At 34.4% G+C, this 11,748-nt stretch overlaps 1 long non-coding RNA gene across 1 annotated transcript; it reads right to left on the bottom strand.

The window, feature by feature from the left end:
• Positions 1-3,072: 3,072 nt before the first annotated feature.
• On the bottom strand, positions 3,073-4,516 carry LOC143611108 (uncharacterized). Its single transcript, XR_013149707.1, has 3 exons — positions 4,194-4,516; positions 3,614-3,655; positions 3,073-3,530 (listed from the first exon to the last, which is right to left on the bottom strand). It is a non-coding gene; the product is annotated as an uncharacterized LOC143611108 (long non-coding RNA).
• Positions 4,517-11,748: the final 7,232 nt, after the last annotated feature.

Raw genomic sequence — 11,748 nt, 5'->3', positions numbered from 1 at the left:
TCAAAGTGAGTCATGCGCACGAGTCCAAACGGATGGACTTGGGATATATGAATCCCATAAAGTTTAAGCAGCGCACCCACAAACCTTGTCATCGGGAGACGAAGGTTGCAGTGGGTGAAAAAATGGCAATAAAGGGATATATAGCCGGTGGGCGGGTCCGCCGCCGTTTGCCCGGCCGCCGGCAGCATGCAGCCATACTCAGGGAGAAAACCCTGAGAGGCGACAAGGCTGTCAAAATCGGCCTGCCTCAGTTTGCAGGGGATCTCATCCCACTTCTTCACTGCCTTGGTCTTCCCTACATCCTCCGATGAGGCCTCAGCAGCCCTCTTCCCCTTGCCGGTCTTCTTCAATGTAGACATTACTATCGATTTCACACGGCGATGGATAGAGGAGATTGTGTTGTCTGAGCTATCAGACATACAACTGTAAAATCGGACAAAGGATGCTTCTGAAGAACAGAGATCTGGAAGCAGAAGACAGTAATCGGAAGAGAATGAAAGAAAGAAAAGAGCTTTGAATAAACAACAAGGAAGATGAAGGATTAAAACTCTAAGGGCTTGCTTTTATAGGCCCAGGAGAGAGAAACTTTGGTACTGATCGGACTTCACGTGCCCCCACTCGCAGGTGTAAGCCAACGCGAGCGCGACACGTGTCCCTGACACTGTGTGAGGGGACACGAAAAGAAACGATACAGCTGCCACCAGAGTTCACGCGCCACCACTCGCAGGTACGGACCAACGCGAGCGCGACACGTGTTCCTGACACTATGTGAGGGGACATGAAAGGCAACTGTAGCACCTCGAGCACACGAAATGTCTGACACGTCTCCATCACTGACGCATGTCAGCAACAACCAACCACGTACAGGGACGATTCGTTTTCAACCAAAAGGATAGAATTTCGCGCAACGATGAGTAGCAAGAAGAAAAGACAAACCATATTAAAAGAGCAAACTATTAAGTCTAATATCTATCTTACCTCGCTCGCGCGAGACAAGACACACATTAGACTGGGGGGGCTTGAAGAGGTATGTACCCGCCTCAACACCGAGCGAGGCGGGTCAACCCACAAGATATAGACAAGTCTTGAAATCAAGACATTATGAAGGCACAAAGCCAAAACCTATGCGCATGGCGCATATAACATATGCTCACGCATATCACATATGCTCATGCATCACATATGCTCACGCATCACATATGCTCACGCATCACATATGCTCACGCATATCACACCTGCGCGTGGCGCATCCGCGCGTGGCGCATATCACATGCTTGTGCATATCACATCTGCGCATGAAACATCTGCGCGTGAGAATAAAGAGAAGACCTCCCGCATCCTCAGGATAGGCGCATATCACACATGCATATAATCAACCTCGTCCTTATCCAAATCAGGATTAGGGCAACCTTGATTGTGCACGTCAGACAACCTTCCAGAAGGTATCTTTTTAAGGAATAAGAATATGCTGATGTTGACAGCTGCCAATGAAAGGTGGACAACTCAGCAAAACCCATGTGCTACCACGTGATTATAACCAATGAAAAAGCACCAGGTGTCCCTGAAGGACACGTGGCGCAAAGCAATTGGAGGAGGCCAACAAGGCTCTAACTGGGTCTAAGCCCAATCAGTGGAAACCCTAGCACTATAAATACCACATCAACTCCACAAGGAAGAACATCCAATAACAGACACAATTATACAGTATTCAGCTATATCAAGCAATACTCTCCAAATTTTCTTACCCTGATATTATTATCTTCTCCTACAAACACTTATTCTCACACCGGAGGGTTACCCCAAAGAGGACCACTCTGTCCCTTTCTGAGGGGTAAGTTGACGGTGCTGTTCATTTTGTAGGTGGAAGAACCCAGATCCCAGAGAACCATCGGTGAAATAGTATAATCACACCCGAGGAAAGTAGATCGTCTACCAGTGAGTCGATCCACGTTTCTTCATATATATATATATATATATATATATAATCAAAGTCCCATTAAGGGGTGGTTATTTAGATCCATGAAATGGAAAATGAATGTGATCAAGAAACGATGTAGACGAGCTGCGTGTATATCTTTAGAATCTGACCGGTTTGTTACGTTGCTACTATTACCACAACCAGATTTGGCAAGTTCTGGTCAAGGGTCAGAACGGTTCGATTCAGATAAGGGTCAATTTGGTTCGGGTCTGAACAAGTGTCGGGTCGTCGGGTTGCACGCGTACCAGCGAGGCCGCTTTACGCGTGTATTGGCACGGGTTACACGTCCGATGTCGCATTACACACGTATCGTTGAAAAATATTAAAATGACACCAATCCATTTATCCCATCATAATCAATCCACTCTAAGTTCTATAAGAAACAACAACCCATATCATTTGAAATATTAATCCCATATCAACCTAATTTTAGAATGATATATATGGGTCAACACTGTCAGGCCTAACCACAACCAACCTTCAATGGATCGACACAATATCTTCTGTTTATTATATTCAGTTATTCACACTGTTCCCTCACACAAACATTGTTGTTAGTAGCAGTTCATAGTAATGATTGGTCATTTTAACTATTAGGGCCAAACACACAAGTTTTCACATCGCACAATGTACTTTATGACCATTGAAGTGACAAAATGGCGCATTAATCTCTAAATTGGTCGAAAAAGATCTATTGTTTGAATCTAAACTAGTAACTGAAGATGATGCTGCATTTTCTATTGCTATTCAAATATGTTTGCAGAAATGTTAACTGATGCAGAAACATTGATTAGAATGATGATGTTTAAAAATCTGCTGCTGTCAAGATCAAAAGCACAATATATATATATATATATATTTTTTTTTTGATAACTGTGGATGTATACAAACAGTTGTTGCATAGAAGGAACCTATAGTTGTAACAAAGTTTTAGCAGATTGTATTGCATCCATTTTACTGTACTTTGCAACTCAAACAAGTTGTATTGTATCCATTTTCCTATGGTGAACGGCATTGCGACTGATACAAATGTCCCGCCTCAATGTGCGGTCACTTTTGCTAGTCATATATATGAAGAGTCCAGTGAAAGACAACAGACAGAATGAAATAGTGAAAAACATAAGCAGTAAGCAGCCAAAAGGTTTATTACAAATAAACTACTCGCATCCACAACTAAGTCACCATAAAGACAATGCAAATACTTACCATTCACCCAAAGCATTTATAAAGATAATTTAGAGGTTGTGCTAATTAAGTCTAAACCCCCTCCTAGCTAGTTACATCTCTTGAAGAACTAATAAGTCACCATATGCTAACAGTAAAACCCATGTCCATGCCCATCCATTGACTCATGGTGATGCCCATCCATTGACCGGTGATGAAGTGGATCCGCTAGGATCAAGCTCCCGTATGCAACATATGCATTGTGTGCCTTGACAGTCTATGCAAAGCAGGTCTTCACGATCAACATCAAACACCTTGAAGCACTCTGTGTCGCAGAGATCACACGTACAATTTTTTGGTTTAAACTCATGGAGAACTACTCTTGCATCTGCATTTTGATTGCAAATTAAATAGCAAAATTGTAATTGTAATTGAAGACTGGCTAGTTGGTTTCCGATGTTAATTACTTACACATAGATGAGCACCTTTCCTGTGAGGATTCCAGTGGGGAGCCTGTTTGAAAACCAAGATAAGAAGCAGTGTAAAAATCATGAAAATAGCGTAGATATACTAGTTAATTTCAAATATTAATTAATTACTTAGTGTGGTTCTATATTAATATTATGAATGTTTTTTATATGTACGTGCATCTAATAATCTTAAATAAGTGTTGCAAAATTTGTGAAACATGATTATAATTCAATCTTGACCAAATAAAACCGAACCGTTAATAAAGGTTTGGTTAGGATCGGTTTTAAGTTTCAGCAGGTAGGTTTGGTTTACAAGAGTGTAAAGAAAATCATTACTAGTTGCTACACAAGAGTGAAGAGTCCATAATGTAGCTTGAATGTATGCCGTTAAACATTAAGTGTTTTTGTTATACAAATGATCAACAAGATTTATGCAACAAATTTGGAGGGTTTTTTGTAATACATCTTTTGGCTAGATCATATATTGGCCCATGTATTATACATACCTTAATGTTAAGGTATTACTAGTTAAAGTGTGATCATAAAGATTTGCACTCATCAAAATTAGAATTAACTCGTACCTGTGTAATTAAGTTTACCGTGGAGGCAAGCATTTATCGGATCCCTGGAAACACTAACGTGTGTGAACAAGAACAAGGAGAGGAAGAAGTTGAGGTGGAGGATTTTAGGCATTTTTGAGAAAGTTGAAAGAATGGGTGTAGAATCTGAATTCAAAGAGAGGTTATGAGTTGATATATATAAAGTTGAGCCCATGTGAGCAAAAGTAAATGTAAGAAAACAAAAGTTAAAAGTTAAAGCATACGAAAATGAAATTAGATGAAATGGGAAAAACAACCATTCTTGGGCCATATATCAAAAACTACTTTTCTTACAACAAGTATAATGAATGCTGATTAGACATGAAGATTTGTCTTTTTTTTTAAACATGTATGTTTATATTCTTGAATTTCTTGGATACAAATTTACCACATACAATTATTGTGACACCAGATTATAACATAAAGTGACAACATGGGAAAAGGGCTTTAGTTTAAACACAATCAAAAGCTTTTTTTTGTTGGAGTATGAATTCTTTTTTATTTTTTTTATTTTTATTTTTTTGTAAATTAAAAATCCTACCACTAGTCTGCATTTACAAGGATTTGAAAATACTTAAATACCACTATAGTAATAGGTTATGGATCGAGTATAAATTCTACTTAAAAAAAGATATATATTTTTAAACTTTTTCTAAATGAGGTATGTATGATCGAGATCAACTGGATTTTTCTGAAATTGTGTTTACCCCCGACTCCAACTGTGTGTTACTAGATCTAAAGTATGTCGGGTTTTATCTTTGCTACTAAATCTAGATCTTTACGGTTTTGTTGAATACATTCCCACACGCGTTGTGTTTATGTCGTTTCTTAAGAATTTACATCTTTTTAGTAGAATTCGACGTTGTATATTGTTAAAATCATATTTTATTTATGGTGTTTTAAATTTCTCAATAGAAGTTATTACTAAAAGTTATAAATTATTTTAGTTTTCTTAGACATTGAGAGCATTAGAAATATTGACATAACGAATTAAGTTATAAGATTATATTTTACTTTATGCTTTAGTAACGTAATAAGACACGACATTAAGTAATAATTTTATTTTACGTTTTTTATAAATTTTCAGACACTAGAACCGTAAATACATATCTTCGCACGCTTACTATAGATATATGTATCAATAACAATAGCAAATGATGTCCCCTTATACGTATAAAAGAAATCAACTCATCACGAACATTATAAATAAACAATATTCGTAAGTAAAAAACATTTAAGTTTTTCAATGACTTAAATGGGAAAGTGAACATGATGGGACCAGAAGTTCATTAAGTAAAAACAACTGTTGAGCATATTTTTAAACTGGAAGTTTGTCCATTACATGATCTTGTAAAAATACATGTCAAATTAATGTAAAAATATATCCATAACGTGATGGTCATGTGCCATGCAACTTAAAAAAGAGGCGATGAATTAACGTGCCAAACAACAATTCAGGAAACCTCGATATATATTTTACAAAATGGCAAACCTCAATGGGTTATACAATTAGAATAGACTTACTAACTCCTTGATGTGCTTCACTATCCTATAGCATTGTTGAATTCTATATTGTTTCTGACAGGAATTGTATAGAGGATTGAAATAAGTAATTTTAAGCATGGTCACATATTTGAATTGCCAGCTCAAGGATTCGATTATAAATCAAGATTCCACACAAACTATTTACTTAGTATTTACAAAATGACAAAAAAATAATAATAAGTTACATCATTTGTCTGTTAAGAAATGGCGTAGACGATGTTAGCTATTTTATATAACTTGAAGTTCAAAGGGGACTATGTAGCTATCTTTTATATAACTTGGAGATTGTAGTCAAACAAGGGAGATAATAGGATTAAAGTTGGGGGGTTTGTTAAATATATTGATCGCTCTCCTCTCAACTTTTACTAAACGTACCTCTTTCTTTTATGTTTCACCTTAATACAATTTATACCTTTTTGTTTACCTTTTTGCCATTTTGATTTCTTTTATTTATTATAATTAGTTTAAAAAAGGTTTTTTTTACTAACTTCTAAAATAAATTTTTTTTACACATTATAAATAATTTTTTTAAAACAACCGTAAGAAAAATTCTTCATTAAACTGTTTTTTGTTCTTTTATTTTTTTATGTAGTGTTTTTTTTTTTTAAAAATAATTACATGGATAGTTTACATTAAAAAAAGTCATATTAGTTTAACAAATAAAATATAAATAAATAACATATGACTTGATCAGTAAGTTTGGTTATGTGTTTTTAGGTGTCATTAATTTCATGCACATAAACCTAAAGAAAAAAATAATTAAATTATGGTTTTTTTTTGTGTGTGATTGAAAAGAAATATGATAAGAAAACATATACAATATTTTTTATTTGTTTCTATAAAGACATTTTAGTATTATTTGCTGAGTTACTTTATAAAAAAATTGAGAAACTAGCTAGTGAAATATAATTAAAAGTTTTTTAAACTTTTATGGAGAAAGTATATTTAAACTTTTTAGACATTTTTATTGTTTTTTTAATAAATTAGAAACTTTATAGTTTTTTATAGTATGTTTGTTTTCCTCTTCTTGGTACTTGTAATTTGTAAATATCAGTTGTGAGACTAATCATGCTTCGTCCCCGGTTGACACAAGCAACTCTAAGGTTATAGGGTTTACTCTAACTCATCTTAATTCTACATAAGCTTCACATCACTCATTTTTTCTCTTTCACTCTATGTCATCCAAAGAAATGGTTTAACCCGTTTAACAAATAATTAATATAACAAATCAGTTAGTAATTAATACATATTGTTCATTTTAACACGTTAAAAGCATAACCATGGGCCTTTTTAACACATTTAACACAAGTGGGGATTGGTTTAATCCATTTTTAAAGTGCCATGTCCGTTTAACAAATAATTAATATAACAAATCAGTTAGTAATTAATACATATTGTTCATTTTAACAGGTTAAAAGCATAATCCATGGGCCTTTTTAACACATTTAATACAAGTGAGGAGTGGTTTAATCCATCTTTAAAGTGTCATGTCACTATAACTTATGTAGGGATTTGAGTATACCCCATGGCATAATGGTAATTAATACTTTTAAAAGTTAATTTTATTGTCATTTAATTTCCTCTAACACCTAGCTATTTATTTTCTAGTAACTAATGTCTAGTTTTTGGAAATTAACTAGTCTAAATTATTTATAATTGCCATTTTGCTAGCAATTTAATTTGGATTTGGTTTGGTTCCATTCAAAATGCAGATGCAAAATTATTTCACCCTAATGTCAATTCAAAAAATTGTACTCTCGATCTCTGTGCTAACGAATGCCTCAAGTTGATGGACACAAAACCACTAGAGCCGCTTATCACAGAATGTCAACGCACCCAATGCAGAATGTCAAATGGATGGAATCAGCTTCACCGCGGGTCAAAGGATGGGCTTAGGAATGTGTTTTACTATTAGTTTATTTTTAATAAAGCTTCTTGGTGCTAATCGTTTATGTTTTCGTAATGTTTGTTAACTTACAAGACAGAAATACAAATTTTGTCCTTTAAACAAAGCCAGTTTACGGTTCGTGTCCTTTTTTTAGTTTCTTTGCAGGCGGTGTCCTTTAAACATTATTTTCTACACGTTATGTCCTTTACGCTATCTGGGTTAGAAAAATTCAGTTAAATACCCTCACGTGAGGCGCATGTGAGGACATATTGGTCTTCTCAACGAACTGGTTCAAATATATATTGTAAAAATAAATAATATATATTAAAGTGATTATATCTCTCTCTTCCCATCTTCTCTCTCTCTCTCTACTCCTCTCCCTCCCTCCATGTCTCCACACCAACACCACCAACACAACCTGGGTTTTCAATATTATCCAAGCTCGTGAACCCAACAAACACACCATTATCCAAACTCCACCATTGATTCCTTCCACAGCAACACAATCCAACAGCCCCAATTCCTTTTAACTCGACAAAATATCTAAACTCTAGGGTTAGGTTTGTTTAACCCAAGCAATACGATTACTCGGGGCTCCAATTCCAATTCTATTATCATTTTCTTTTCCAAGACATTCACACTTAGGGTTTAAGAAATTCACTTCAGATATCAATTATATGGACGAGATCTGGGAACGGGCGGAGGAGATGGCGCTAGAAGGCTAACGAGACACGGCGTCTGTACGGAAGTTGACGCTTGACGGCACCATTAAGTGTGACGTGGGTAGCGATGGAACCGGTGGCGGAGACGCAGGCGGTACGGAGGTTCGGTGTTTCAGGTCACGTGGGTGTTTGGTTGGTGGTGACATTGTGGTGGTTTATTGTGGTGGTGGTTTGTCTGTGGATTCCGACAGCATTGCCGGCGGACGGAGTAAGATTTGATTTATGGAGATTAAAACTGATAAAGGGGTTTTGTTGGAGGTACAGACGAAAGGACAAAAATGTCCTCACATGCGCCTCACGTGAGGGTATTTAACTGAGTTTTTCTAACCCAGTTAGCGTAAAGGACATAACGTGTAGGAAAACAATGTTTAAAGGACACAGCCTGCAAAGAAACTAAAAAAAGAACACGAACTGTAAATTGGCTTTGTTTAAAGGACAAAATTTGTAATTCTGTCAACTTACAATGAACTCTTTATATATATAACTAGCAAAAGTTGTCGCATGTTGCGATGATGATGTTCACATTTATATCGGTCTTAATATGAAATGGCTAGAATACAACATGTTTGAGTTTCAAAGCCATCATATATATATATATATATATATATATATATATATATATATATATATATATATATATATATATATATATATATATATATATATACTAGACGGGTGCCCGCGCGATGCAGCGGGTGTTTGAACTTGTTAATCATGTACAAATATAAGTGTTTATGGTTTGGTTAAAACCTTGAAATCGTTTAAATTGATCATTGGTTTGACTTCTTTTTTCTTTTTCTTTTTTACTTTCGGTTTGTTGGTCGATTTCAAAATTTTCAAAACGTAGTGAACATTTGGTTCACGGTTTATATCGGCAACCGGTCATATGAAACCAGAAAATACTGTAAATTAACCTAATTGCAATATGATTTCTTTTGTAATCTTTGTTGTTATTATTTCACGTCCTACATCTTCCATTAATATTTACCATTTACGTGGCTAAAATTATCATTTTTTATTTATGATCATCTCAAGTATCATATTATGTTGGTTTTTATTTAAAATTGACGGTACATTTAAATTATTAATTATTTTAAACTAAATTTATTATTAAAGTTTAACTGTGAAACCAAACTGGAACCATGCTGTTAGTAACGATTCTATTTCAACTTTCAATGGTAGAGTTTGGTTTTGAACGACAAAAAACCAGTATTAACGGTTAGACTCACAAGTTTAACTTAAATACAATCAAAACCGACACTGAACACCCCTACATAACATATTAATTTATTTAAAATGAAAAAAAAATTACAACAATATCATATTCAAATTAAAGAGAATAAAATACTCGTTTTTATGGTGCAATTTGTTTATAAAAATATTAACGTATGAAAAGGCTATAGTCGTTTAAAAATCATGGGTGAGAAGTTAGTTTACAAGTTAAATTAAAAACATAATATGGTTAAAGATGAGAGACCAAACTTGTAAGTTAAATGGATTGTGTTTAAAGACATGTTCACCCTTACTAACACATATACCTCATGCTTTTAGTGTTGTAATTTACTTAAAAATGTATGTCTTAATTTACCCTTGTTTGGTGTATTATATATATATATATAAATATATATAAATTGTTACGTATAGTAGTGAGATCGAATTTAATACTAACTTATTGTAAAAAGTTAATTTTTCACACGAATGCACATCTATATCTATATTATATATAAAGGAAGAGTGATGGGCAATAGAGGTAATTTCAGAATTATATGAAAAGGGCAAAAGAGACATTTCATAATTGGGCATAAAAAGTAATTTGCCAACACTTGGATTCATTCTTAAAGCGTCTGGTGCAACTTGATAAAGCTTCATCCACTTACGAAAGTACTCCTACGTCCTTTGCTTAATGAAGTTGGAGGAAGCTCAAAGGTTTACCATTAGTGGGGTTAAGTAATTATGATAATTATTATAAGTTATTATCCACAATACAAGCATCGTCAAGTCTCATAATGTTAGCTTTAGTTACTTATGTAGCATCATAATACACACACACACACACACACACACACACACACACTTTTGAGGAATTCTTATCAATGTTATATGCATTGCATGGTGATTGGTTTATGTTCCAAGGATGAATGGTAATTGCATTTGTTTCCCAATATACTGATGTTTTCATTCTATGAAATTAGAAGCATATTGCCTATAATTTGTATCTCTTTGAATGTTGTTCATTTGATTTGGTATATTTTCGCGAATTATAATGCCTCTCCTTAGTTATACTTGTAGAATATCTTTTAGTTGTAGGATGTATGACTTGGGAGACATTTCAAGAGTGGATTTTCCATAAACATACTGGTAACCTAGATGATGATGTTATTCGTGCTCAAAATCAGGTACTTTGTTAATCTTTTTTTAAATCTTATAAATGTGTCGGATGACATGTGTAATTGTGACCTTAAAAGTTTATTTATTGTTGTCACAAATGGTAAATGTAGTTTGGATGTTTGACAAAGCAAGTATTATCACTTAAATAATAGCCTTACATATGATATGAAATTTGGAAGGGCTAGAAGATACACACTTAGTCGTGATTACATGAACCTTAAGGTTTGCGATAATTTTCTTTTTGGTCGATCCGATTTTCTTTATTGCACTTTTGAACAAAAAGAAGGAAAAAAAACTTGACCAACAGGTTTGATTTGACTTTAGACATTTAACCAACAACCAAAATACTCTAATTTTGAATAACAACATTTACAATTTTAACATCAATTTTTGCTAAATTATCTAAGGAATTTGTTGATGAATGTGGGCAGAGAAAGGTTTTTTTTACTATGTTGATGTTGATGAATATACAACTATGATAGCTATGACCATAAATGTATTCCTTTATGTGAGGAGTTGTTTGAACTTTTTCATACCCGTCTTTTATATAGTTTTACACGCTTTACTTATACATTCTTGTTTGAAAATGTTACACCCTCAAAATCCACTAACGGAGTTTTACCGTCAGAGGGTGTGAAATAACAGGATCGGAATCATTAGTTATAATCAAACCATAAAAACGTTTAAATGAAAATAAGTGCGGAAGCGTAAAACCATAGAAACCAATGTTGCGTCACGCAGGACGACTTAAAAACCCAATGATAACAGTTTAAAATAAGTTTGCATAATTAAAAGTGTTTCAAGCAATGCATGATCCTAAACCGCGCGCCCGCCTCGGCTACCTGAGAATAACATACTAAAAGTGTCAACACGGGGTTGGTGAGTTCACAAGTTTATATAAAATAAAGCGTTTAGCGTTTGCGTTCAGTGTTTTGCGTTCAGCGTTTTGCGTTAAGCGTTTTGCGTTACCAGATAGTGTTATGTCAATTATATA

Source organism: Bidens hawaiensis, unplaced genomic scaffold (genome assembly GCF_021521415.1).
Source record: "Bidens hawaiensis isolate Kalapana, Puna unplaced genomic scaffold, B.hawaiensis_p1.1 tig00029371_1, whole genome shotgun sequence".
NCBI lineage: Eukaryota > Viridiplantae > Streptophyta > Magnoliopsida > Asterales > Asteraceae > Bidens > Bidens hawaiensis.
Note: the sequence above shows the minus strand (reverse complement) of the source record. Positions and strands in the feature narration are given on the sequence as shown.